Source organism: Chiloscyllium plagiosum, chromosome 43 (genome assembly GCF_004010195.1).
Source record: "Chiloscyllium plagiosum isolate BGI_BamShark_2017 chromosome 43, ASM401019v2, whole genome shotgun sequence".
NCBI lineage: Eukaryota > Metazoa > Chordata > Chondrichthyes > Orectolobiformes > Hemiscylliidae > Chiloscyllium > Chiloscyllium plagiosum.
Window position 1 is genome coordinate 9,219,054 of NC_057752.1, and position 26,929 is coordinate 9,245,982.

Below are 26,929 nucleotides of genomic sequence, written 5' to 3' on the forward strand. Positions count from 1 at the left end.
CAGAGGAGGTGATAACAAGGCCTTGTTATTAAGCCTGCTGATCAGGGTGGTGCTGTTGTAACCTGGCGTACTGACCTCTGTTGTAGAGGCTGAGCACCAGCTCTCGGATACCTCCACGTATCTTCCCCTGGGCCATGGCCCCACCATGGCACAACAAGCCATTGTATCAACTACAGTTACTAAGCTCATCTCATCTGGTGATTTCACATCCCGCCCCCCGCGCCCTCCCACCCCCTGCCTCCAAGCTGATTAGTCCCCCAGCCCCACATAGCTCACTTCTACTTCCTTCTGAGAAGTCACAAACAGGACTGCCTGGTCAGACCCATTGTTTCAGTCTGCTCCTGCCCCACAGAACTCATCTCTTCCTGCTGTCCCTGCCCATGTACATCCGTGATTCCTCTGACACTTTATGCCAGTTTCGGAATTTTCTGTTTGCAGGCTCCAGCTGCCTTCTCTTTACCATGGACATGCAATGCCTTTACACCTCCACCCCCCACCAAGTTGGTCTCAAGGCTCTCTGCTTCTTCCTGGAACAAAGGCCTGAACCGCTCCTTGGATGCTGCCTGAACTGCTGTGCTCTCCCAGCACCACTAATCTAGAATCTGGTTTCCAGCATTTGCAGTCATTGTTTTTACCCCGTCCCCACCCACCACCACCCTTCTCTGCTTGGCCAACAACTTTTCTCTTTTAATTCCTCTCCTTTCCTTCACGTCAGAGGTGGCCATTGGCACCTGCATGGGCTCCAATAATGTCCTTGTGGGTGTATGTGGAATATTTCCTGTTCTGGCCCCCACCCACAGCCTCCTTCAATTTTATATCAGAGTGATATCATTGATGCTGCTTCCTTCTCGAGGCCAGAATTTAAAAATTCATCTTTTTTTTTGTTTCCAATTTCCACCCCACCCTTGCTTTCACCTGGTCTATCTCTGACTCCTTCCTTCACTTCCTCAACATCTGTGTTTCCATTTAGATTAGATTACTTAGTGTGGAAACAGGTCCTTTGGCCCAACAAGTCCACACCGACCCTCCGAAGAGAACCCACCCAGACCCGTTCCCCTACATTTACCCCTTCACCTAACACTACGGGCAATTTAGCATGGCTGTTCAACTAACCTACACATTTTTGGACTGTGGGAGGAAACCGGAGCACCTGGAGGAAACCCATGCAGACACTGGAGAATGTGCAAACTGAGGTGGGAATTGAACCCGGGTCTCTGGCGCTGTGAGGCAGCAGTGCTAACCACTGTGCCCAGAAATATCCACTACAAACCCACTGACTCCCACAGTTACCTGGACTATACATCCTCACACCCTGCTTCCTGTAAAGACTCCATTCCATTCTTCCAGTTCCTCCGTCTCTGTCGCATCTGTTTCAATGAGGCCAGGGAAGCCAGGAAAATAATGAAACAAGGGAGCCTCAGAAATGTCCACTGCCTCCTTCAACCGAGGATTCCCCAGCACTGCTGTCGATAGGGCCCTTAACCAGGTCTGACACCTCTTCCGCCCTCACCCCCTCTCTTCCCTCCTGCAACAGCAATAGGGTTCCCCATATCCTTACCTACCATTCCACCAACATCCACATCCAGAAGATCATCAAATGCCATTTCCTCCAGCGAGATGCCACCACCAGACTCCCATTCCCTTCCTATCCCTTGTCCACCTTCCGCAGGGACCATTCCCTCTGGGGCACACTGGTGCACTCTTTCTTCACTCCCAGCATAGCCCCTGACACCTTCTGCAACCGCTGAAGGTGTAAAACTGCGTATCCAAGGGCTCAAACGTACCTTCCAGGCGAAACAGCACTTTACCTGTACTTCTCACAATCTAGAGTTTAGATCAGAGTGATGCTGGAAAAGCACAGCAGGTCAGGCAGCATCTGAGGAGTAGGAAAATCGACGTTTCGGGCAAAAGCCTTTCATCAGGAATAGTCTATTTTCCTGCTCGGATGCTGCCTGACCTGTGCTTTTCCAGCACCACTCTGATCTAAACTCTGGTTTCCAGCATCTGCAGTCCTCTCTTTTGCCTTCTCTCAATCTAGTCTACTGCCTTCAATGCTTACAATGTGATCTCCTCAACATTGGGAAAACAAAGCGTAGACTGGGTGATGGCTTCACAGAAATGACCCTGAGCTTCCAGTTGCCTGCTACTTTAACACCCCACCTTGTTCCCTGGTGAATCTCTCTGTCTCGGGTGTGCTGCAGTGCTCCAGAGAAACTCAGCACAAGCTGGAAGAACAACACCTCATTTTTCCAGTTGTGGACCATGCAGCCCTCTGGACTCAATGTTAGGCATGAACTCCTCATCCTCCGTACTCGTCTGCACATGGTGTGCCATTGCACACTATCTCTCATGCTGTTCGCCCTCCTAGCCAGATCGTTGTCCACTCCTTTGTCGGTCCAACTGTTTTCTCTCTCTCTATGGGCTCTATCCCCACCTATTGGTTACTCCTTACCCCCATCGTCTGCACATAAACCAACATTTTCCCACTTACCGTCGGTTCTGAGGAAGGGTCAACAGGCCTGAAACGTTAACCCTGATTTCTCTTCAGATGCTGTTTTGTTTCTGAATTACATCATACAGTCATAGAGATGTACAGCATGGAAACAGACCCTTCAGTCCAACCTGTCTGTGCCGACCAGATATCTCAACCCAATCTAGTCCCACCTGCCAGCACCCGGCCCATCTCCCTCCAAACCCTTCCTATTCATATACCCACCCAAATGCCTTTTAACTGTTGCAATTGTACCAGCCTCCTCCACTTCCTCTGGCAGCTCATTCCATACCCGTACCACCCTCTGCGTGAAAACGTTGCCCCTTGGGTCTCTTTTATATCTTCCCCTCTCACCCTAAACCTATGCCCTCCAGTTCTGGAATCCCCAACCCCAGGGAAAAGACTTTGTCTATTTATCCTATCCATGCCCCTCATAATTTTGTAAACCTCTATAAGGTCACCCCTCAGCCCCTCCCAACTCCTGTACTCAATACTCTGACCAATAAAGGAAAGCATACCAAACGCCGCCTTCACTATCCTATCTACCTGCGACTCCACTTTCAAGGAGCTATGAACCTGCACTCCAAGGTCTCTTTGTTCAGTAGGACCTGACCATTAAGTGTATACGTCCTGCTAAGATTTGCTTTCCCAAAATGCAGCACCTCGCATTTATCTGAATTAAACTCCATCTGCCACTTCTCGGCCCATTGGCCCATCTGATCAAGATCCTGTTGTAATCTAAAGTAACCTTCTTTGCTGTCCACTACACCTCCAATCATATGCGGTTCTTTTGATTTTTTTTTTATTAGAAGATGAGAGGTAGTTGGTTACAAGAGCGAATTTTTTTGCAGACCGGTTTATGGAATAATATTTGAACAGAAGAAATTGTTCACAACAGCAACTCCAGGGTGTGAATTCTGTGGAGGAGTGGAAACTTTATTCCACTTGTTTCGTGCTTTTTCAAGGTTGTGGCAAGATAATGTTAACAGCAAAAAGTACAAAAATGTCCCCATTGGGTTGATGATTGATCGACTCGGCTGCCTTGACCACACGCTCTCTTACTTTCGGAGTGCTGCTCCTTCATCAGGTGGTTGTGGAGTATAAAGATCATAAAACACAGAATTTATAGCAAAAGTTTACAGTGTGATGTAACTGAAATTATATATTGGAAAAGGCCTGGATTATTTGTCTTTTTCAAAGTATATTTCAGTTGTATCACACTGTAAACTTTTGCTATAATGTCTTACGATCTTATGCTCCACAACCACCTGATGAAGGAGCAGCACTCCGAAAGCTAGTGCTTCCAAATAAACCTTCTGGACTATAACCTGGGTGTTGTGATTTTTAACTTTGTACACCCCAGTCCAACACCGGCACCTCCAAATCCATCCTATTAAACAGTAAGCAAAGTGGTTTTGTTCTTGATAGACTAAGGACCTGAACCTACTCTTACCCATAGGCTCCCTTAGAAAACATTCCTGATTTATGTTTTAAATGGCATGGAACTAAAGGAAGAACTTGCACTTTTATATAATGCTGCCCTCTATCTCAGGAAACCACAAAATGCTTTATAGCCAATTAACAACCAGTTTTAAATCGTAATATCACAATCGTGATTCAATGTTGAAATGTAGGTAAAAATAATGACTGCAAATGCTGGAAATCAGATTCTGGATTAGAGTGGTGCTGGAAAAGCACAGCAGTTCAGGCAGCATCCGAGGAGCAGGAAAATCGATGTTTCGGGCAATAGCCCTTCATCAGGAATACAGCCATTTTCCTGCTCTGATGTTGCCTGAACTGCTGTGCTTTTCCAGCACCACTCTAATCCCAGAATATTGAATTGTAGTTGGATCTAAAACTGCTTCTGCAATTTGAGTAACACAATCTGCTATTTGCTTGAGAATGTGAATGAGATTTGAAATACAGGGTGGAATCTTTAAAGGGGTCCAAGCAATATGGGCTACGGTGAGACTTGTGGCAGAATCTGATGAGAAATCCACAAAGCCTGTCTTTCTGCATCTTGCATGCTTTTGCCTAAGGAGTGTGGTGTGTTTTTCTTTAGGCAGTGGTAAGTTGCCCATTAAGGAGGAGAATTGCTTTTTTATAGCACTTGATGGTTTAACTTGCCTCACTAATATTCAATTTCCTATCTTATCAAATACAGCAAACAAGCTAGACATTGAGAAATTTTGATATACCAGTCAGAGCTGGTACCTGGTGACTTCTTCAGCTTGTCACTTGTTCCAAAGGACCTCCATGTTGGACACTGCTCCATAGTTACTAGCTACATGCACCTCCCGTGTTGACATTGGGATCTAAAATGTGCTAGCTCTCCAAGAACCCTCTTGCTACGTCTCCAATTCACTCACAAGGCACTTCTGCACTTCATTGCTGCACCTTTTGGGTTGTACCAGCAACTATTGTTGTAATGCTGTTACAAGGACGCTGCACTCAGGAACACAGCTCATGGACTGGACCAGATTGCATCTCCAGGCTGTTTGCTCACTCTCCTAGCACTTGTCCTCCTAGACTCCAGTGAGGAACAGTTTTTGCTCGGAGTTCTGGCACAGCAAGTCAAGGGCTTGAACATGGTCATTCAGGTTGCTTCCCAAAGAAAGGATAAGGGTCCAAAGGTCAGACAGCCAGACACCACTTGTCTTTTTCTGTTCTGTTGTGATTGGTTTTCCTCTCAGAATGAGTGAGACAGGTATTTAGGAGATGAAAGTGGGTGGCACAGCTGTTGCTCAGTTCCCCACCTGCACCAAAGGTCAGTGAGGCAACACTTGGAGCATGCAGGGTTACTGGTGTCAGGTGTCTGGGTGGGTGAGAGCGAGTGGGGAACATGTTGCAGACATTAGTGAGAATGGTTAGAGCAGGAGCCTTGGTGGGAGGCATGCCATAGCAGAGAGAGTGTGAGGTATCGGAGATGATTTTACTTGTGCTTGTGGAGAGGGACATTAACCTTTTTTCTCCAGTGCTGAGCATTCCTCCAGAAGGCTGGCACTAGAGTGGCAACCCTTCAGCCTGGCATGCTGTGGTGTTGTGGCCTCCACTGCCAGTCTTTGGGATGAGGAAGCCCTGCGTCTGGACAGCTCTGTCCAGGAGGACCTCTCGGGTCTTTCCTGCAAAAAATGGGTGCTTTAGTTTTCCCTTCCATGTCCAGAACAAATGTTAGGAAATTTGTTTGGGTACACAATGGCCTTTGAAAGATGGTGCAGATGCCATGGATGTTGGTAAATTCCAGAATATCTTCGGAGTGGTGAGCTTTTCTGGGAACAGCACGTCGTTAAAATAGGGCCAGAATTGAACGAGAGGAATGCCGCCTGGGCGGATGGATAGTTAATAAGGTGCCTTTGAAAGATATGGCAGGCAAACTTGGGCCTCGTGCTGAGAACCCCGCTTTTTAAGCCTCATACTGAGCCAGAAACATGTAAGATTCAGTCCACAGTCTCCATTGTTTGTAATCAAAACCATTTGAACAATACTACTAAGTGACTGTCCACGTTTTTCCTGTACAATCTAAAAGATTGAAACAGTAGTGGAATTTTCTCAGACACAAGAATTTCTGATACCAAATGGATGTAGCCCAGTACTTCCTATTGGCAAGCTGGTCACCATTGCTCTTTTCAGGCTTCATGTAAACAACAGCTTCTTAATAAGTTGGGTGTTGTCAGTGAGTAATCACTTGGAAATTGTTCAGCACCTGGTGGAGTAAACTGGGAATATTTTTTTTCAAAATAACTATATTTTGAAACTGAAAATATTGCATGCACAGATGAGTCACCACTTGTATCCAGAAAAGACTGACTGACTGACTGACTGACTGACTGTCGATATAACTTTTTTTTTCCCAAAATGAAGTTTAGCACAGGTGATTTGAGGTTTTGGAGAGAGGGGGTCTGGGAAACAGATACTCTGATCTGAACGAGGAAGTTAATGAATGATCTATATTGCTAAATAGAAAACAAATTGCGTTCTGGTGAGATAGGATAGAAGTATGAAATGGAAAAACAATGAATAGCCAAGATTGTTTCTATTCACTTATGGACAGGAGCCTCTGCTGTGAAGTTCTGAAAATCAGTGTTCAGACCACTGCGTAAAAAGTTTATGTAAATATTACCTGCATTAAAATAGCATTGTGATTTCATTGGAACATTTGTCACATTTTTAAACAAATACATCATTTAAGAGTCATTTTATTGTTTTAATGTACTTTGGAACATCTTGAGGTCATTCAAGACACTTAAAAACCATGCTTTACAGTCAATGAAGCCTAGTAAATATCCAGGATAAAGAGTGATTTGTTTGGCTGGAAGCAGGAGGCCAAGAGGTCTGAGAAGTGATAGAGGAAGTTTAAGTTGCACACTATGGAAGTAGCAAGGTTATACCAGCAAGCAGTCAAAGTGGTCACCGAAATGCCATTGTTCTCTTCAATATAAGAGAGGCAGCACTCTGAGCAGTATATTTAACTTTTTTTTTGTGAAACATGTTATGAATTGCCTAGTGTAAAATGTGCACTGTACAGAATTTATTTTGGCTCATGGGACGTGAGTATTATTGGCTAGGCCAGCATTTATTGTCCATGCCTAATTGCATAGATGTCAGTCAACCACACTGCTGTGAGTCTGGAGGCATCGTACGGAGGCTAGACCAGGCAGATTTCCTTCCCCCAAAAGACAATCGTGAACCCAATAGGTTTTCACAATAGACAGTGGTTATATGGCTGCCATAATTCCAGGTTTTAAAAAAAAATGTTTTCAGGTTTCACCATCTGCCATGGTGTGATTCAAACCCATAATCTCCCAAAACATATTAGCCTGGGGTTCTAAACTACTAGTCCAGTGACATTACCACTACTCCACTGTCTCCCCTTGATGTGGCAGAAGGTGAATGATTGAAGTATTCTGTGTAGCTGCTACAAGTGTGAGCTACAGAAGGGAGGGAAGAGGAAGATTTACTTTGTATTTAATCAGAAAAGTAGGGTTGAAGGTGAGGGTGGGTGGGCAGGAGTTGGAGGAAAGGCTAAGGATCAGGCTGGGGTTATGATGATTGCTGTTGCAGACTGGGATGAGTATCTTCTGCTGATGAAGAGAGGGGAAATTTCTGAATGTGTCAAGCAGAAAGTAGAACAATTGAGGAATGAATAGAAAGAAGTGTCAAGTGTTAGACATGGATCACAGGAAGTGAGAGATGGGTGGAAATTGGATGCATTAAGTTTCTTCCTATTTAAGTGAAAGTAGGAAGCTGTAACAACACATTTGCCATTGTAACAGAGGAAGAGGACAGGGAGGACATTTTGAATAGGATTACAACAATGTATTCCAGGTATCGTACACAAAGTTTGAAATCACTAGAACCCATTGGTTCCCATAGCAAATCTTTATATGGGGGAAGTGAATGGATTTGAGAAGTTGTTGAAAACATTCTTCAATCAGTTAGAGGATGGTGGAGATGGATCCAGATAATATAGCTACCATTCCAATAAGGAGCAAGGATCTCAAAGGCCATCCACATGGTGGATGGAAACACAGCATTCTGTGGGACAAAATGATGCAGTTGGTCAAAAAAAAACTGAAAGCAGGAGAGGGCACTTAAAAAAAAACACAGGGGAGGGCTGAGGAAAGGAAATTAGTGAAGCTAAGAAAATGGAGTCCAAGCAAGAAGGAATTATTGTGATGAGCAATGTTTCTGCCTGTTTGTCTTTTGTGGAGCAAGAATAAGTTTGTGCAATAAGTGGTATGATTTGCGACATCCTGGGCAGCTTCTTTGATTAGTACTTGAGTTAATCCTGAGGTGGGTGGGCTTGATGACCAATAACATTATGGGCCAGACCAAACCACTTCAAAATATACTAAGAAGACCTTTTTAACCTTTTTTCTTACTTTAAAGACAAGTGCCAGACATTGTATTCCGAATGCAATTCAGTGGGCCAAACTACTAGATTTGAAGCAAAACACACTTTATTCATACACTATAGCTAAAATACAACAAAAGATAAAAGAACAGAACTTTGAAAAATGTAACTCTATTGGAAAACTTAGCAGATTCATAGATTATTTAACCATTGAACAGTAACTTTTCTCCTATCGTAATATCCCATAAACCCACACTTGGTAAAAGGTAAATTCAGTAAAATAGATTGCCTTTTGGGCAATTCTCCAGGCCAGGAGGAAACAACATGCAGAGAATAGCTTCTAATTAAACCTGTTGGACTATGACCTGGTGTTGTGATTTTTAACTTCCTTCACTATCATCCCTGAAGAAGGGTTATACCTGAAACGTCAACCACATCCTGATGTTGCTTGGCTTGCAGTAATCTTCAAACTCCTTGCTTGCCGTCTTCACTATCTGAGCAGCAGTGAAGGATATTGAAAATTGTGTAATCATCTGTCAACATTCCTACTTTTGACCTTGGGTTGGAGGGTAGGTCATGAAGCATTTGCACAGTCTTCAGATCCAGGGCACTACTTTGAGGAACTGCAGTGATGTCCTGGGACAAAAATGATTAGCCTCCAACAATGACAACCATCTTCCTTTTGTGCTAGATATGACTTGTAACCAGGGGTTTCTCCCCCATTTCCCCTTGACTTCAGTTTTGCCAGGGCTCTTTGATGTTGCACTCGGTCAAATGCTGTTCATGTCGTCATCATCATTGCCTAAAGTTACCAAAAATAGCTACCCCTTTTTGAGGTTCTTCATCCTTTCAATGAGAACAGTTTCTTCCAATTTACCCTGTCCATGATTTTGAGCTCTTGTAATACATCTTCCCTCCACTTTCTCCAGGATGAATAGCCCCAACTTCTCCAGTGTATCAACTGAAGTGTAGGAGGTTGGGGAGTGACCTTCCATAGAGGGATACAGATAAACTAAGGATGGGGGAAGTTCAAACCTAGGGGGCATATTTTTAAGGTGAGGGGAGAAAGATTTTAAAAGGACATGAGGGGCAACTTTTACGAACCATCCTCGGTGGGGAAGTGGAATGAAGTGCCAGAGGAAGTGGTGGGTGCAGGTACAGTTACAACATTTAAAAGCCCTTTGGACAGGGACATGAATGATTTAGAGGGACGTGGATCAAACAAAAGAAAATGGGACCAGTTCAGTTTGGGAAACTTGGTCAGCATGTATGAGTTGGCCCAAAGGCTCAGCAGATAAGGTAGCGCTTTTATGGAAAGAGAAAAAGTTTAACATTTTGGGGTAGTGATCTTTTTTTTAATATTAGAATTGGTAAATGTTACAGATATTTCAAGTCCAAAGGCAGACAGAGTACAAAAGGATTGATCATGAATGGCAGGAGAGATTGAATGACAAAAATAATGATGGAAAAGGAGATGGTAGAAGTAGAGAAACCAGATGGACCTAGAGGAGATACAAATGGGAAAAGCAGAATCTTCACAGCTACTGCCCCCTTTTGTTTTTCTGGATACGGTCTGAAATTGTTGAACTCACTGATCCTGGATTGCTGTAAAGCATACAATGAAATATGCCTCTCAGTTTCTGTTCTAGAAATGAGTGAATTAGCTTGTAGGTGTGGCATCAATCTGATATGGAAGCTGTCCAAGAAGTAGAAATGTGATGTGGAGAGTAATGTGTTAACAATGTCAAGGAAGTGACTAAACCAGTAAGCAAATACTACAATTTCGTTGCACACTTTGTCTTACGAGCTCTGGTGTATTTCTGCAGGTGCCTTTTGGACAAGTGCTGAATCTGACATTGCAGGTTTGGGAGAAAGTAAGCATTTGTTCAGTTAATGGCCAATGTTTAAATGCTTTGTGTTTTAAAGAGAAATAGCTAATTGTGGTGTTGCCACACCATTTAAGGTTGATACGAGTATGTGTACTGTTCGAGTTCCTGAAATGTTTGTCCAGTTCGAGGCACCTGTTCCAACAGGTTGAAAGTATTTTCACTTGTGTATTTGCCTAATTTTGTATTGATACTTTCATTTAAAAAAAGAATTCCATGATACATAGCAAGATCCTTTTTCTTTGCTTAATCAATTGCTTTGGCAATTTGGGATTAAAATCCCTGGTTAGGGGTACTAAGAATTGTGATTTGAGAAAGTTTCACATCTAATGTGGTGTTTTCATTAGCTACCAGTTTCATTTTTTCTGTATTGAAGAATGCTTGAGTGATAAGTTTTCTGGCAGTATTTTCCAGTTTTCTTTTTCTGCATTGATGTAATTTCAAAAGAAGATACTCGATCTCTACTTGAATGAACAAAAAATCTGCCTATAACCAATATATGACACATTTGATGCAATGAAGGAATGACACTTACTACTCGTGTTGCTAGCGGAAGAAAATCCTAGTTCTAAGGTATTGGGACTAAAACCCTGAAGGTGTGTTCAACCTCATTATGTTGATTAAAAGTTCACTTTGTATTATTGATGTGCTCATGGCTTTGAGTAGGCTTGAATAGGAATACGATCACTAAAATAGTAAATATTATTGTATTAAAGTCTCCAGGATTGAGCTGGGGTCTGTCTTCCTATTATGAGCAGATTTAATAACCCAGCTTTTGCTTTTCTTGACTATAAATTGGTTGCATTTTTGATAAATTGCTAAACCAGCAGACTGTTGTTTAGCTTGGAGGGAGGGACTTTTGTTCATGAGACTACATTTCCAATAAATAATGTAGTAGGTGTGAGTGGTGAAACCATATCCTTGTGCTGACTATCCCTTTCGGCTCTTGTGTTATTCTGTTGGTGTTAACTTTTATTCGCTTTGCATGCGATTCTTCTTTTTAATTTTCTCTATGCTCAACTGTGTATTCCACAAGATGGCAGTAGCACTATGTGGGCAAGCTATTTGTAGACTTTCCATCATCTTTGTAAAATGTAGAGTGTCAAATTAAAGTCCTGACTCCACCCAGAGGTGTGAGATAACATTTTTTCTGAACGGGCTGATTTGAAAATACTTTTCAACTTTTTTAACCCTCCTTTGGATACTGTTTTAGCATAAGCAATTTGCAAATTTGCTATTTGTGGAATCTTGCATTTATTTTCCTATTACTGTTCCTGTCATTTGTATTCGGTTTTGTTAGCTACAGATTATACTGAATCAACCCTTGCCACCTTAATGCAGACAGTCTGTCTGTCTGAATTTGGATGACTTCCTCCAGTATCCGTCCAAGTTTTAAAAACTTGGACATGTCCAAATGGAGTATCTGCTGGGTGGGAGGTGTAGAAATCAACCTTGTGTCCATGATTCTGTTTTACTTTGTCTTTCTGCTACCATATCTGACCCTGACGTGAGTTTTGCATCTGTCTGTGTTTGTAGTGCAAGAAAAGTTTCCTGTGAAAGATGGGAACATGAAATATTTCGAGCAAGAATGAGGGTGATGGCAGAGGCTTGCTTTTCAGACTGGAGATCAGTGGCCAGTAGTGTGCCACAAGGATTGGTGCTAGGTCCACAGCTTTTTGTCATTTATATGAATGATTTGGATGGGAACTTGGGAGGTATGGTTAGTAAGTTTGCAGGTGACACCAATATTAGAGGTTTAGTGGACAGTGAAGAAGGTTACCTCCGATTACAACGGGATCTTGAACAGATGGGCCAATGGGTTGAGAAGTGGCAGATGGAGTTTAATTCAGATAAATGAGAGGTGCTGCATTTTGGGAAAATAAATCTTAGCAGGACTTATCCACTTAATAGGTCCTGGTGAGTGTTTGCTGAACAAAGAGACCTTGGAGTGCAGGTTCCTAGTTCCTTGAAAGTAGAGTCACAGGTAGATAGTGAAGAAGGCATTTGGTCTGCTTTCCTTTATTGGTCAGAGCATTAATATAGGAGTTGGGAGGTCATGTTGCGGCTGTACAGGACATTGGTTAGGCCACTTTTGAAATGCTGCATGCATTTCTGGTCTCCTGCTGTAGGAATGTTGTTGTGAAACCTGAAAGGGTTCAGAAAAGATCGAAAAGGATGTTGCCAGGGTTGGAGGATTTGAGCTACAGGAAGAGGCTATTAGGTGGGGGTTGTTTTTTTCCCTGGAATATTGGAGGCTAAGGGGTGACCTTATAAGAGGCTTATAAAATCATGAGGGCCATGGTTAGGGTAAATAGACAAGGTCTTTTCCCAGGTGTGGGAAAGTCCAGAACTAGAGGGCATAGGTTTATGGTGAAAGGGGTAAGATATAAAAGGGACCTAACTGGTAACTTTTTCACGCAGAGGGTGGTGCTTGTATGGAATGAGCTGCCAGAGGAAGTGGTAGCGGCTGGTACAATTATAACATGTATCTGAATGGGTATATGAATAGGAAAGGTTTAGAGGGATATGGGCCAAATGTTGGCAAGCAGGACTAGATTAATTTAAGATATCTGTTCGGCATGGGTAAGGTGGACCGAAGGATCTGTTTCCATGCTGTACACCTCTCTCGGACTCTATAACCAGGATTTAGCTTTTGGGTTGGGGTCAAGGCTTGGTCTTGATATGATTGACATGGCAGTTTGATGCTTCAGAATCCAGACTACATACCAGTGGCAATAGTTAAACTGCAGTTGGAGTTCAAAGTTTCAATTTTGATGTTCTTTTAATTGGAATATTCCCTGGAGGCTAGGAAAGTTCATGCAGGTAAGAGGTGTGGGAATAGAATTATTGGACTGTCTTAGAGTGCTGAAGTATAGATGCTTGCTGCAGCTATATTGAGCCTTGGTGAGACAGCACCTTAAGATTTTGTACAGTTTTGGTCATCTGATTGAAGGCTAGATGCCTGAAGAGGGAGTAGAATGAAGGTTCACCAAGCTAATCCCTAAGATGGCAGGATTGTCTTATGAGGAGAGATTGTATTCTATAGCTTGAAGTGTCCTTGAGCCCAACAGCACAGAGACGGGCCCTTTGGCCCAAATTGGTCCATGTCGACCAAAATGTCCATCCATGATAACCCCATTTCCCTGCACTTGGCCTATATCCTTCTAATCCTTTCCTATCCACATATTTGTCCAAATGCCTTTTTTTAAATGTTGTTAATGTACCTGCCTCGACCACTTCCACTGGCAGCTCGTTCCATATGCATACCACCCTCTGCGCAAAAAACAATTGCGTCTCAGGTTCCCTTTTATTCTTTCCCATCTAACATTAAACCAATGACCTATAATCCTCGATTCCCCAATTCTGGGGAAAAAGACTGAGTGCATTCACCCTATCCATGCCCCTCATGATTTTTTGCACCTCTGCAAGGTCCCCCCCTCAGTCTCCTACGCTCTAAAGAAAAAAAAGTTCTAGCTTGTCCAACCTCTCCCTATAACTCAGACCATTGAATCCAGGCAACCTCCTTGTAATATTCTTCTGCACTCTTTTCCAGTTTAGGGAGGACGTTACTACAACAAGGTGACCAAAACTGAACACAATGCTCCCAAATGTGGCCTCACCAATGTCCTCTATGGGATCTCATTAAAAATTGCATAATTCTTTTGAGGGCATGACAAGATGGATGTCAATAGGATGTTTCCTTGGCTGGTGGGATTTAGAACCCAAGGGACGCAATCACAGCGTAAGGTGCAAGCCATTTAAGAGGAGGAGGGAGAATTTCTTCACGCAGGTGATAAATCTTTGGAATTTTATTGTTCAGAGATCTGTGGAAGCTCACTTACTGAGCAGGTTAAAGATTGAGATCGATAAATTTCTGGGAAGTATTAATATAAAGGGATTTGGGGAAAATATGGGCAAAAAAGTGTAAAAGTAGATCATCAGCTGTGATCTACTTGGTGGAGCAAGGTCAATGGGCCGCATGGCTTACTCCTATTTCTTATGTTCCTATACCTGGTGAGCTTATACATATTCAGATGTGTGCAGATTTGACTTTGTGCGTTTCATGTTGCTGCAGCAGATGTTTTGTTAAATCATAGTTTCTTTCTGTGTGAGATGCTGCTGGCTCTCTCCTGATTTCTTTGTTATTTATAATCTGCAAGAACCTAGCATCTATTATCTGGTACTTGCTTCTAATATAGATGTGTGGTAATAAAATGTTCAAGGGTTAATTAGCAATAGAAGGATGTCAAATTAATCTAGTTTGGATCAGGGACTGAAGCTGTTCTGATATCAGCCTTTCCGCCAGAGCTTCCCAGTAGTTGGCCTTTGTGAAATTAGAGACAAAAAACTGCAAATGGTAGAATCCAGGGTACACAAGCAGGAGGCTGGACAAACTCAGCAAGCCAGGCAGCATCCGGTGGAGGAGAAGTCAGTGTAGCTTTATACCTGAAACGTTGACTTCTCTACCTGATGCTGCCTGGCTTGCTGTGTTCATCCAGCCTCCTGCTTATCTACCAGAGTAAAATTAGTGCATTTACTTTGGTTTCAGGAAGCTGCATTAGTTGTGTGTGTTGGGAGACTGAAGATGTTGAACACCTATGAAAGCTAATCTGAAAGTCATGTGCTGATCTATCTTTCTTCAGCAGGAGTATAGTTTGGTCCCAAGGGAAAGGGGAAAATCTAGTTGCCCACCCTACCTTGCTGGAAGTTTGCTAGCTGCCCAATTTAGGTTTGCTGTCTCATCCTAGGAGTGGGAACAGTCCCCTGAATGTCCTGAGGTCGGGGACTGATGCAAATATGCAGAGGCAAGTAGAGTTTTGCAAAGTGACCAAGCACTTGACGTGCTTTTGTTATGGGCCAGGTCAGACCCCTCAACAGTAAGAAGGTAGCCCAGACCCTAACATTTCTAGTTGTTTTAGGCAGATGTAGGGTGGATATCCCAGAAGTGATGCACCTGGTCAGACCACTTGACTTCAAGTAAAACAATTTATTTACGCACCATCGAATGAAACGCAAACAAAAGAAAACCGAATAATAACAACTTGAAAACTCAACAGACTATATCACAACGTCATGAAGCTGTTCCAATTTGCTGTGATATCCCTTGGCAAAAAAGATACATTCAAGCCCAGGTTCTTAGAGGAGGAATGTTAGAGAGAGGATCAGCCAGGGATCATTTGTTGAAGCATAGAACCTCTTTCACTGTTTCTAACTGCTAAAACTAAACCAAACTAGAAAAATCCCTTAACTGGGAGAACTGGCATGCCCCTTTTTCATTGTACAACTGATTTTAAAAAACCTAAAAGCCTTTTTCCTGATTGTTGCCTTGGACAGTATCTGTTGGCCATTAGCAAAGGCCCCAAAACCCAGACAAATCCGAACCCCTGCCTTTTACAACCCTACTTGAGAAAAAACATGGACAACATAATCATCTTAAAGGAGAAGCACCGTCCCAGTTTGTTTTCAAGATTTATTTAGGACCACCCCCAAAAAACAAAGGTTGTGGAATTCTTTACTTTGCTTTTCAAGTTTGTTTTTATATAAATTCCACCCTTTTTAAAATGACTTGTCCTTTTTTTTTCCCATCGCCCATATTTTTCTGAATCTGTGACGACCTAATGTACTGTTTTCCATGATTTTGATGTGATGTATCCTGTTCCAACCTTCAGGGATGCTGAAATTAATTGTAGCTATATGGTTAAGGTCCTTAAACTCTGCACAGATCTGGAATAAAACTTAGGTTTTTTTTGTGTACTTTTTTTTTAACATCTTATTCACTCTTTTTCTTATAATGGTGGACTTTATAAGGCTTTGTAATCTGGCAACTTGAACAACTAAATGTACAGTAATGGAATACTGTGCAAGCTTTGTTTTCATACTTCAACTTTCTGACAAAAATATTTTTTGAGCTGCACAAATCTAATGAAGTACTGGTGGCTGTGGTTTGTTTCTGGGATGATCTTGTTTACAAATCTTTTCATGGCCTTACCCTTCCCTATCTCTAATAACTTCCCCCTGGTCCTTGGAGATGTCCAAGCTCATCTGATTCTTCTGTTTTTTTTTTGCCCATCTGCAGGTTTCCATTGTTGCACTGTTGTGTGGCTATACCTTCAACTGTCAGACCTTTAAACTCTGGAATTCCTTTCCAACTTATGTGACTTTCCTACCTTTGCTCTCCTGCTTTTTAGATGCTCCTTTAACTTGCCTCTGACCAGGCTTTAGTTGGAAAAAGTCTGGTGCATTAATGCCCTTTTAGGGAAAGAAACTGCTGTCCTTACCTTGACTGGCCTACGCATGACTCCAGATACATTAATCTTTGATTCTTCTACATATCACAGGAAAAAAACCCAGGGAAGTGGAACTGAGGAATTTCAGATCAGCTATGATCCTACTGAATGAGTGTCAGCCTAAAGTGCCCTCTGGACAATTAGGGATTGGTAATAAAATGTTGGCCTGGCCAGTGACTATTTAAAACAAAATGCTATTCTCCCACATGGAGAGAAACTGGATGTGACCATTCCTGACATGAAAGTGAGGGCATGTTTCTGGAGACGACTGCTCATTGCTTGCTCCTCCAACACCTCCGTTTTAGTCCGCATTACCCAACATTTCCATGGCAGTGACTGTCTGGTACCTTCATCCGCTGAGGTTGGACGTTCACCAGCCTCAACACATCATGTTATGTCTCCAACTCACTTAGAATACAGTTCTCCAATTTGTTATTACACTTTGGAACACACTGGTACCTTTTTGTTATAATATTTCTGCCAGGCCACTTTGTGTGTGGGGATGAGCAGCATCCAAAGGATTGAACCAGGGTTCACCTCTGGGCTCATTTTCTTTATTCCCTTAGCACTTACTGATTTTGTGCTTACATGGAGGCTAATAGTATCTCTGCCATGCCTTGCCTTTTTTGTGCTTTGCTGTCTCATTCAGAGCTTAAAGCTTTGCAGTTCTTCTGCTGTGCGTTGTCTCTTAATGTGGATACGAAGTCAGGTAGCTTGTCATTGTTGTCAGCAGTGATCAGTCATGGGAGGTGAAGACCTCAATGAAAGAAGCTCAGTATTGTTGTGGTCAACAGGGAGTGCAAGGAGCAATGGAACATGAAGGGTTGGAGTGGTGAGGTGGGGGGAGTATTGATCATCAGGCTGGTACTGTGACTCACTCTCAAGCATGACCTAAGTTATTTTCCATTCTAAAATACATTGCAAATGTACAAGAGAAATCGAAAATGGCTGTGGCCATGCCGAGAGTGGGTGGCGGAAGTGTCGTCTTTTCTGTTTTGAGTATGTGGGCTCTATTTGTTAGTGATGTCAGGACCTTCAGTGGGAAATTGCATTAATCAGGTGCTTCACCAGTCGAAGTTGATGACCTATGTAACCAGAGTACCCTACATTTGAAATGCATGCACAGCCCAACTCTGTGGAATACAAATCCTAGCCACAAGCAATCGTGACCATGTTATTAGTCATTAGAAATTGATTATAGTCATCTCTGTGAAGCAGATGTAATCACAAGCAACCAATTCAAAGACAATCCAAGGTCTCATCAGTTGCACAAAGGCATAGAGCAGATTTCATCTCACCTTGCGCAACAGTGTTTTCCAACATGCTTTTATATGCAATGCTGCCTTTCTTGGTTGATGTAGGGATTGGAGGGGAAAGGTTTCAGTAATTGTATAGGTAAAAACAATGACTGCAGATGCTGGAAACCAGATTCTGGATTAGTGGTGCTGGAACAGCACAGCAGTTCAGGCAGCATCCAAGGAGCAGCGAAATCGACGTTTCGGGCAAAAGTGTTCCAGAGGATTGGAGATTGGCCAATGTTCTTCTTTTAAGAAGGGAAACCAAAATAAGCCAGGTAATTACAGGCCATTGAGCCTGACGTCAGTGGTGGGGAAGCTGTTGGGAATGATACCGAGAGATAGGATTTATTCACGTTTGAAAGTGAACGGACTGGTTACTAATCGACAGCACGGGTTTGTACAGGGAAGGTTACGTCTCACCAACTTGATTAAGTTTTTTGAAGTGACGAGAATGATCGAGGAGGGAAGGGCAGTGAATGTTGTCCTCATGAACTTTAATAAAAGGAAGGCATTTGATAAGGTAGGTTTTTAAACCTTATGGCAGGCTGGTACAAGTCTCACGGGACCTGGGGTGTGCTGGCTGGACGGATACAGAACCGGCTTGGTCATAGAAAACCGTAGCGGTGGAAGGATGCTTTTCGGAATGGACATCAGTAACCCGTGGTGTTCCACAGGGATCAGTGCTGGGACCTTTGCTGTCTGTAATAACTAAATGATGATGATCCAGAGGAAACCGCAAGTGGCCTGAATAGTAGGTCTGCGAACGGCACCAAAATTGGCAGAGTTCAGATAGTGAGAAAGAATATCAAAGGATACACAGGGACATAGATTGTAGATTTGGGGAGAGAAATGAGAGATAGACAAATGAGGGGGGATGCATTTTGGAAGATCAAATTCTGCTACAAATTATACAATAAAATGACAGAACCCTTAGGATCACTGACATACAAAACGAATCTGGACATACAGGTCCCTGAAAAAGTGGCAACACAAGTAGATAAGGTGGTCAAGAAGGCATACAACATGCTTGCCTTCAGCGGCCAAGGCATAGAATATAAAAGTTGGCACGATACGTTACGGTTGTATAAAACGTTAGTTCAGCCACATTTGGAATATTGCATCCAGTTGTGGTCACCACATTATCAGAAGGACGTGGTTGCCTTAGATTGGGTGCAGAAGAAGGTTTACCAGGATGTTGCCTGGTCCATAGATTGGGTGGATAATCAGAGGATTTTTTCCCCCAGGGTAGAAAGGTCAACTACAGGAAGGCACAGGTTCAAGGTGAGGGGGAAAAAGTTTTTAGATGGGAAGTGCGAGGAAAAGTTTTCACGCAGAGGGTGGTGGGTGCCTGCAATGTACTGGTCAGTGGAGGTGGTAGAAGCAGGCACATTAGCAACGTTTAAAAGCGGATCTTGATAGAAACATGAATGGGAAGCAAACTGAGGAACAGAAATATGGCTGGGCAATAAATAGCAGCTCTAAATAAGGATTAGGAATCAATGCATGGAGATTCAAATTCAATTTGAGGAAGAGTAACTTGAGTCTCAAATCATTGTTCTCAACTTAAATGAGGGCAGAGAGTCATGGAGAAAAGTGATCAAAAAAAAATCACAGCCTTGGAAAAAAGACTAAGGGGAGGGTCAATGCTTTGCAAAATTTACACCAGTCAAAAGCAAGGATTTTCTTGTCATTTACTTGTGGGATGTGGGCATTGCTGGCTGACCTACCTTTATTGTTTATTGCTAGCAGCCCTTGAGAAGGTAGTGGCAAGCTGCTGCCTTGTACTGCTGCAGTCCACATGCTGCAGGCAGACCCACAGGGAGGCAATTCCAGGATTTTGACCCACTGACACTGAAGAAAACAACAATATATGTCCAAGTCAGGATAGTGACTGGCTTGGAGGGGATCTTGGAGGTGGTGATGTTCCCCTGAATCTGCTGTTCCTTGTTCTTCTCGATGGAATTGGAGTTCTATGAGAAGGATGGACCATGGCAGTCAGAGAGAGTATCTATTTAAAAACAAAGGCATACGAAATAGAGGAAACTCGTGGTAGGCCAGAAGATTTGAATTTTTTTTAAGAAAGGTAACAGAGGGAAAAACTGACTGACTATGAAAGTAAATTGGCAAGAAATATTAAAATAAATAGCAAGAGCTTCTATGGGTTTATTTTTTTAAAAAGTAGTGAAAGCAACAGTGGAACCAGTGGAAGATGCAACTGTGGAATTGATTATGGGGAACAGGGAAATGGTAGATAAGTTAAGCCAATATTTTGCATCGGTATTCACAGTAGAGAACATGGTAACATCCCAGATACCAGAAGGAAGATGCTAAAGGAAGAAAACATCTTGCAACATTCTTTTTCTTGGAGACAAAGCATTTGACAAAGTCATTGGATTAAAAGACAAACAGGTCACGAGGGCCTGATCGCCTGCACCCCAGGGTTTTAAAAGAGGTGGCTACAGAAATACTGGAGGCATTGGGTGAAATATTTCAAAACTCACTGAATGCCAGGAGGATTATAGCAGATATCATCTGATGCCCCTGTTCATGAATTGAAGGAGACAGAAAACAGGAACCTACAGGCCAGTTAGCCTAACATCTGTTATCTGGAAAATGCTAGAGATCACGATTAAGAAAGAAATAGGGCCAAATTTATAAATGCTTAACACAAACTCTCAACATGGTATTGTGAAAGAGAAATCATGTTTGACAAATTTGCCAGAGCTATTTGAGGATATAACAAGCATTGTTGATAAAGGGGAACCAGTAGAAGTACTGTATTTGGATTCATAAAAGACACTCAAAAGATGCCACATAATCACTCAAGATTGGAGCTCATGGTAATAGGGGCAATGTATTAGCATGGATTGAGAAATGATTAACATACAGAAGACAAAGTCAGGATTGATGGGTCTTTTTCCGGTTGGAAGTACATTACTAGTTGAGTGCCACAATAATCAGTCCTGGGCCCAATATTTACTATCTATATTAATTACTTGGAGAAGGGGCAGAGTAATGTATCCAAATTTGCTGAAAATAGGTGGGAGGGCATGTTACATGAAGCACATAAGGAACCTTCAAGAGGTTATAGAGAGGTTGAAATGACCGAGCAAAAACGTGCCAGATGGAGTTTCGTGTAGGAAAGCATGAAGACCTGTACTTTGATTGATAGAATCAAATGAACATTGTTATTTAAATGGAGACACTCCAAAGAAAGAGCAGCTGGTTGATTTTGTGCATGAAGCATAAAGCTAGCACGCAGATGCAGCAAGTAATCAAGGCAGCCAATGAACTCTTGGCCTTTAAATCGATAAAGAGTTAGAGTTTAACTATAGGGAGTCTTGTTTGGCATTTATAATCTCTGACTGACTGTATTTGCATGGCATTGCCTTTGCCGCATACATCAGAATAAAAGTTCCTACGCAAAACCCATGGAGGCAATTGAACAGCTCTCGTGTCAGAGTCCTCAATGTCCCATTGTATGGAGGACTGTTAATTTTGTTTGTGATGCAAATGGTGACTACTCTTAATAGTAGAGACTTGTTCTGTTTTGGGTATTCCCCACACCATTTTAATTGGAACTGTGACCAATGGATCCAACCACCAACAACCACCAATGTCACAACCAGTCCAATAAATGGCATTGAGGACGAGGGATTCTGGGCCTCCTGTACCTCTTCCACATCCCGAGAGGACCTCGTGTGGAGGCTGTTCTGCCCCACTTTAGATTGCTGCTAGCCTATGGCTGTTCCTCTTTCATTTATCTGTGCCTGGATAGCACAATGATCACAGAGACAATGATCCCTACTGTGGTTGGACCTGTGCCTTCCTGTAGTTGACCTTTCTACCCTGGGGGAAAAAATCCTCTGATTATCCACCCAATCTATGGACCAGGCAACATCCTGGTAAACCTTCTTCTGCACCCAATCTAAGGCAACCACGTCCTTCTGATAATGTGGTGACCACAACTGGATGCAATATTCCAAATGTGGCTGAACTAACGTTTTATACAACCGTAACGTATCATGCCAACTTTTATATTCTGTGCCCTGGCCGCTGAAGGCAAGCATGCTGTATGCCTTCTTGACCACCTTATCTACTTGTGTTGCCACTTTTTCAGGGACCTGTATGTCCAGATTCGTTTTGTATGTCAGTGATCCTAAGGGTTCTGTCATTTTATTGTATAATTTGTAGCAGAATTTGATCTTCCAAAATGCATCCCCCCTCATTTGTCTATCTCTCATTTCTCTCCCCAAATCTACAATCTATGTCCCTGTGTATCCTTTGATATTCTTTCTCACTATCTGAACTCTGCCAATTTTGGTGCCGTTCGCAGACCTACTATTCAGGCCACTTGCGGTTTCCTCTGGATCATCATCATTTAGTTATTACAGACAGCAAAGGTCCCAGCACTGATCCCTGTGGAACACCACGGGTTACTGATGTCCATTCCGAAAAGCATCCTTCCACCGCTACGGTTTTCTATGACCAAGCCGGTTCTGTATCCGTCCAGCCAGCACACCCCAGGTCCCGTGAGACTTGTACCAGCCTGCCATAAGGTTTAAAAACCTACCTTATCAAATGCCTTCCTTTTATTAAAGTTCATGAGGACAACATTCACTGCCCTTCCCTCCTCGATCATTCTCGTCACTTCAAAAAACTTAATCAAGTTGGTGAGACGTAACCTTCCCTGTACAAACCCGTGCTGTCGATTAGTAACCAGTCCGTTCACTTTCAAACGTGAATAAATCCTATCTCTCGGTATCATTCCCAACAGCTTCCCCACCACTGACGTCAGGCTCAATGGCCTGTAATTACCTGGCTTATTTTGGTTTCCCTTAAACAAAGGAACAACATTGGCCAATCTCCAATCCTCTGGAAACTCACCTGAGGCCAAAGAGGATGCAAAGGTAACTGTTAAGGCCGCAGCTATTTCCTCCCTTGCCCCTCACTGTATCCTGGGATAGATACCATCGGGTTCTGGGGACTTGTCTACCTAAATATCTTTCAAGACACCAAATACTTCCTCCTCCTCCATTATGTTGACCAGCCTGAGAGTATTCACATACCTTTCCCTAACCTCAACATCCCTCACATTCCTCTCTTTTTTTGGGGTGAATAACAATGTAAAGTACTCATTAAGGATCTCACCCATTTCCTCTGGCTCCACACATTACTTCCCTCCTTTTTATCCTTGAGTGGGCCTACTGATTTTCCCTGATGACCCTCTTGTTCCTAATATTTGTATAGAATTCCTTGGGGTTTTCCTCTAACCTTGGTGGCCATGTTTAGCCCTGCTAGCTCCCTGTTTTGAGCTCCTTCCTACTTTCTCAATATTTTATTTTCACTAAGTTGATGCCTTTCCCTGCCATCCAAGGTTCCTGAATACTGACATTCCTATCCTTCATTTCCACAGGAACATGCCTGTCATGCCCTGTAATCAATTGGACTTTGAATGACTCTCTCCCATGTCAGATGTGGTTTAACCCTCAAACAGCTGCTCCCAATCCGCATTCTCCAATTCTTGCCTAACTTGGTCATAGTTTGCCTTCTCCCAACTTAATGCCTTCATTCAAGGTCCGCTCTTGTCCTTGTCAATAAATATCTGAAAACGTATGCAATTACTGTCATTGTTCCCAAAATGCACCCCCACTGAAACTTTGATCACCTGGCTGAGCTCATTTCCCAATATCAGGTCCAGTATGGCCCCCTCCCTTGTTGGACTATCCACATATTGTTTCAAAAAACCCTCCTGGACAAATGTAGCAAATTGCTCCCCATCCAAACCCCCAGCACGAAGGGAATCCCAGTCAATATGGTGGAAGTTAAAATCACCGACTATCACAACCCTGTTTTCACATTTCCAGAATCTGCCTACTTATCTCCTCTTCTATCTCCTGCTGGCTGCTGGGAGGTCTCATTGTGATTGCACCCTTCCTATTCCTGAGCTGTAACCGTAATGCCTCGCTGCAAGATCCCTCCAAGGTGTCCTCCCTTAACATAGTTGTGATATGCTCCCTAACCAGTAATGCAACTTCCCCACCTTTTTTATTGCTTCTCTCTGTCTCCTCTAAAACATCAATATCCTGGAACGTTAAGCTGCCAGTCCTGTCCCTCTTTCAATCATGTGTCTGCTCGCAGCAGCATCATAATTGCATGCGTTTATTCAGGCTCTAAGTTCATCTGTCTTACCTATTATACTTTTTTTTTTCTCCACAAGTTTACAAAAGAAAACTAAAAAAAAAACCCAAGTATAAACATTGATATACAGTTAAATCTTAAATGATAACTGAAATCTATCAAACAAGAAAACAGAAATACCAAGAGGAAAAAAAAAAGACAGAACTCAACTAACTACTCATCTAACTTACACTCTGGTTAGTTGTATCATTAAAATTCTTACATTATTCAAGAGAAAAAAAAATCTAACGGATAACAGATAAATTGAGCAGTGATATACATGCTCGGAATGTGTTAACATCAGATCACAACAAAACCCGTATTTATTCAAAACATCCCGAGCATAGAGCATATAAAATTCACAAAAATAAAAGCGCTTTTGTACATTCAGATCAATATAATAAAAAAAACCCATTTCTAAATAGTAAAAAAAAAAGTATAAAACGTGTTTTAAATGGAGATCTTCCCCCTTATTCCCAGGGGGCATCACTTCCTTTCCAAAAAACTCCATCATAACCTCTCCTAACCAGTGCTCCACCCTTGACCCAGGCACCCCACGATAGGATAAAGAAAATTCAAGTATACCACTGAACGAGAACTAACAGTGAGTACCCTATCCCCTAGACCCCCTGGCCTATATATATATTTAAAAAAGGGGGGGGGGGGGAAATAAGCCCTTCTTTCCCCCCCGAGATAATATTAAACAGTAAGATAATGAAAGGGAAAAAAAAGGGGCGGGTGTGGGATAGGGCAATACAACATCAATGAACTCTAATGATTTGTCTGAGAGTCCAAAAGTTCCTTGGCCTTCTCCGGTGATCCGAAGTTAAACACTGACCCTTCATGGCTTAAGCGTAGTATAGCTGGGTAGCGCAAGGAGTATTGAATGTTTAAATCCCTTAACACTTCTTTGCTTCATCAAACGCCTTCCTCTTTCGAACCAAAGCTAGGGAAAAGTCCTGAAATAACATAATCTTGGATCCTTTATGAGTCATGGCTTGTGGATCTTTCCCAAGATTTCTGGAGGCTTCCAAGAGCATCTGCCTCACCTTTTAGCTCTGCAGCTGGAACAGGACCGGGAGGGGGCGCTGGTTCGAGCCGGGCCCGTGTATTGCGACCCGGTAGGCCCATTCTACCCTTACCTGGCCTGATCCAGCCTCCAGATTCAATAACTGTGGAAGCCACTGTTCAAGGAACCTTGTAAGCTGGCCATCTTCTTCCCGTTTGGGAAGGCCCAGCAAACGAATATTTTTTCGACGACCTCTATTCTCGAGGTTGTCAGTGTGGTTCTCTAAGGTCCGGACTTGCTGCTCGAGAGTCTGGACCCGATCCACGGCCGATTCTGCAATGGCGTTGGAGGTCGCGGCCTTTAGCTCCACCCCTCCGACTCGGCATTCAATTTCCTCGATGTCTCGGCCGTGCTTTTGTAGCGCGGCCGAGAGTGAATTCCATCGACTTCGGGACTCAATAAAGGCATCGATCTTCGCATCGAGTTTAGAGATTATTTCCGCGAGGCTCACCACCGTAGATAAGTCCCCCAGGTGGCTGTGGACGCCTCTGCTGCAGCTGAGGAGGGTGGGGGAGGGGCTCCTGCCTGCTGAGAACTGCGGGCTCCTTTTCCCCCTAGTCATTTTTACAGGAGACTGAACTGTATAAATTTAGTCCTAAACCACTAATTATATTAAATAAAAACTATTTTTAGTTGATTTGGTGAGTGTGGTGGGGGAGGTTGGCCCACTTTGCCTATGTCTTGGTAGGAGCACTATAGACTCAGACTTGCTGAGTTGCCGCCATCTTGGATCTCCCCCCATTATACTTTTTGCATTGAAGCAAATACAGTCCAAGCCTCCCACCTCCACTGAGCTCAGCAATCTGTCTGTAATAAGAAATTTTGCTAAATTGGAGAGTTGTGAACCTTGAGATTCCTTGACCATGGAGGCCTGTGGAGATTCGTTCTTTGAGTGGGTTTAAGGTAGAGATAGGTCTGTGATTGTTAATATGGGTTATGGGATTCAGATGGGTAAAAGACACTGAAGTATTGATCATATTGAATGGCAGAGCAGGCTTGACGGGCTGACTGGCCTGTTCCTTCCTATGATGAGTGTCCCCAGTGGACTGGCATTGAATTGACTACTTGTGATCTTGAAATATTACCCTGGAGTTGCAAATAGGCTTTCAGATCTGATCGGTATCCTCGCCAATGATTTTTTAAATCAAATTGGGCAAACGGTCTCTTGATGATACTGGAGCAGAAATATTTATGGAAGGAAGTTTGTAATTCTCCCATACAAATAAGATAATGCATATTATTCCATAAGTCATGCTTTATCTACTTAATCACACATCTATTTGAGCTGGACAGCACATCGGGATGTTATTAGTTTATTGTTGGGAGTGGAGCAAAATGGCTTTTTTGGAAACTTCACATGAAGTTTCCAAGATTACAGCATAGCTAGTAGCAATTGGCCTAGTGCATGGCTACCTAGTCCAGAAAAGTCCTGATTTGGTCTATTAGATGGAAAGATGGTGGTTATTGTTGGGGGGGGGGGTTGGAAAAGAGAGAGCGAGAGAGAGAGAGAGAGATCTGTTCTTTTGAGGTATTAGTAAAGGCACTACAATTGGTTACGGTTGTTTGAGAGAGAACTTTAGCTCTGCATTCAGTTTTTAGTGACTGCTATACAGGTATTTGTGCTGATATTGGGCTCATCTCTGCTGTACCTCTTTTTCAACGTTAAATAGCCTGCCAGCACTCCCCAACCGTTGCATATGAATGCTGACACTTTTACACTAGTCCAGTAAGAAGGTCTCCAAAGGTATGCACTGCCAATAAAGCAAACATTCAGGCACTTCAGGTGAGCTGACTAATTGGAAAGTACCAATTTTTTTTAAGATAAAGTTGACTGAAGAGATTAGTTTTGATTATCGCCAAATGT

At 42.8% G+C, this 26,929-nt stretch overlaps 1 protein-coding gene across 5 annotated transcripts in view; it reads left to right on the top strand.

Annotated features, from left to right (window-relative positions):
- LOC122543360 (LIM domain and actin-binding protein 1-like) overlaps positions 1-26,929 on the top strand; it is a 143,091-nt gene that overhangs the window by 42,633 nt on the left and 73,529 nt on the right. Inside the window, exon 1 of one of the 5 annotated variants that reach the window (XM_043681979.1) lies at positions 10,172-10,219. The exons of the other annotated variants lie outside the window; for them this stretch is intronic. The gene's annotated coding sequence lies outside the window, so the exon portion shown is untranslated. Of the gene's footprint in view, positions 1-10,171; positions 10,220-26,929 lie in introns of those variants that run through there. 5 annotated transcript variants of the gene reach the window in all.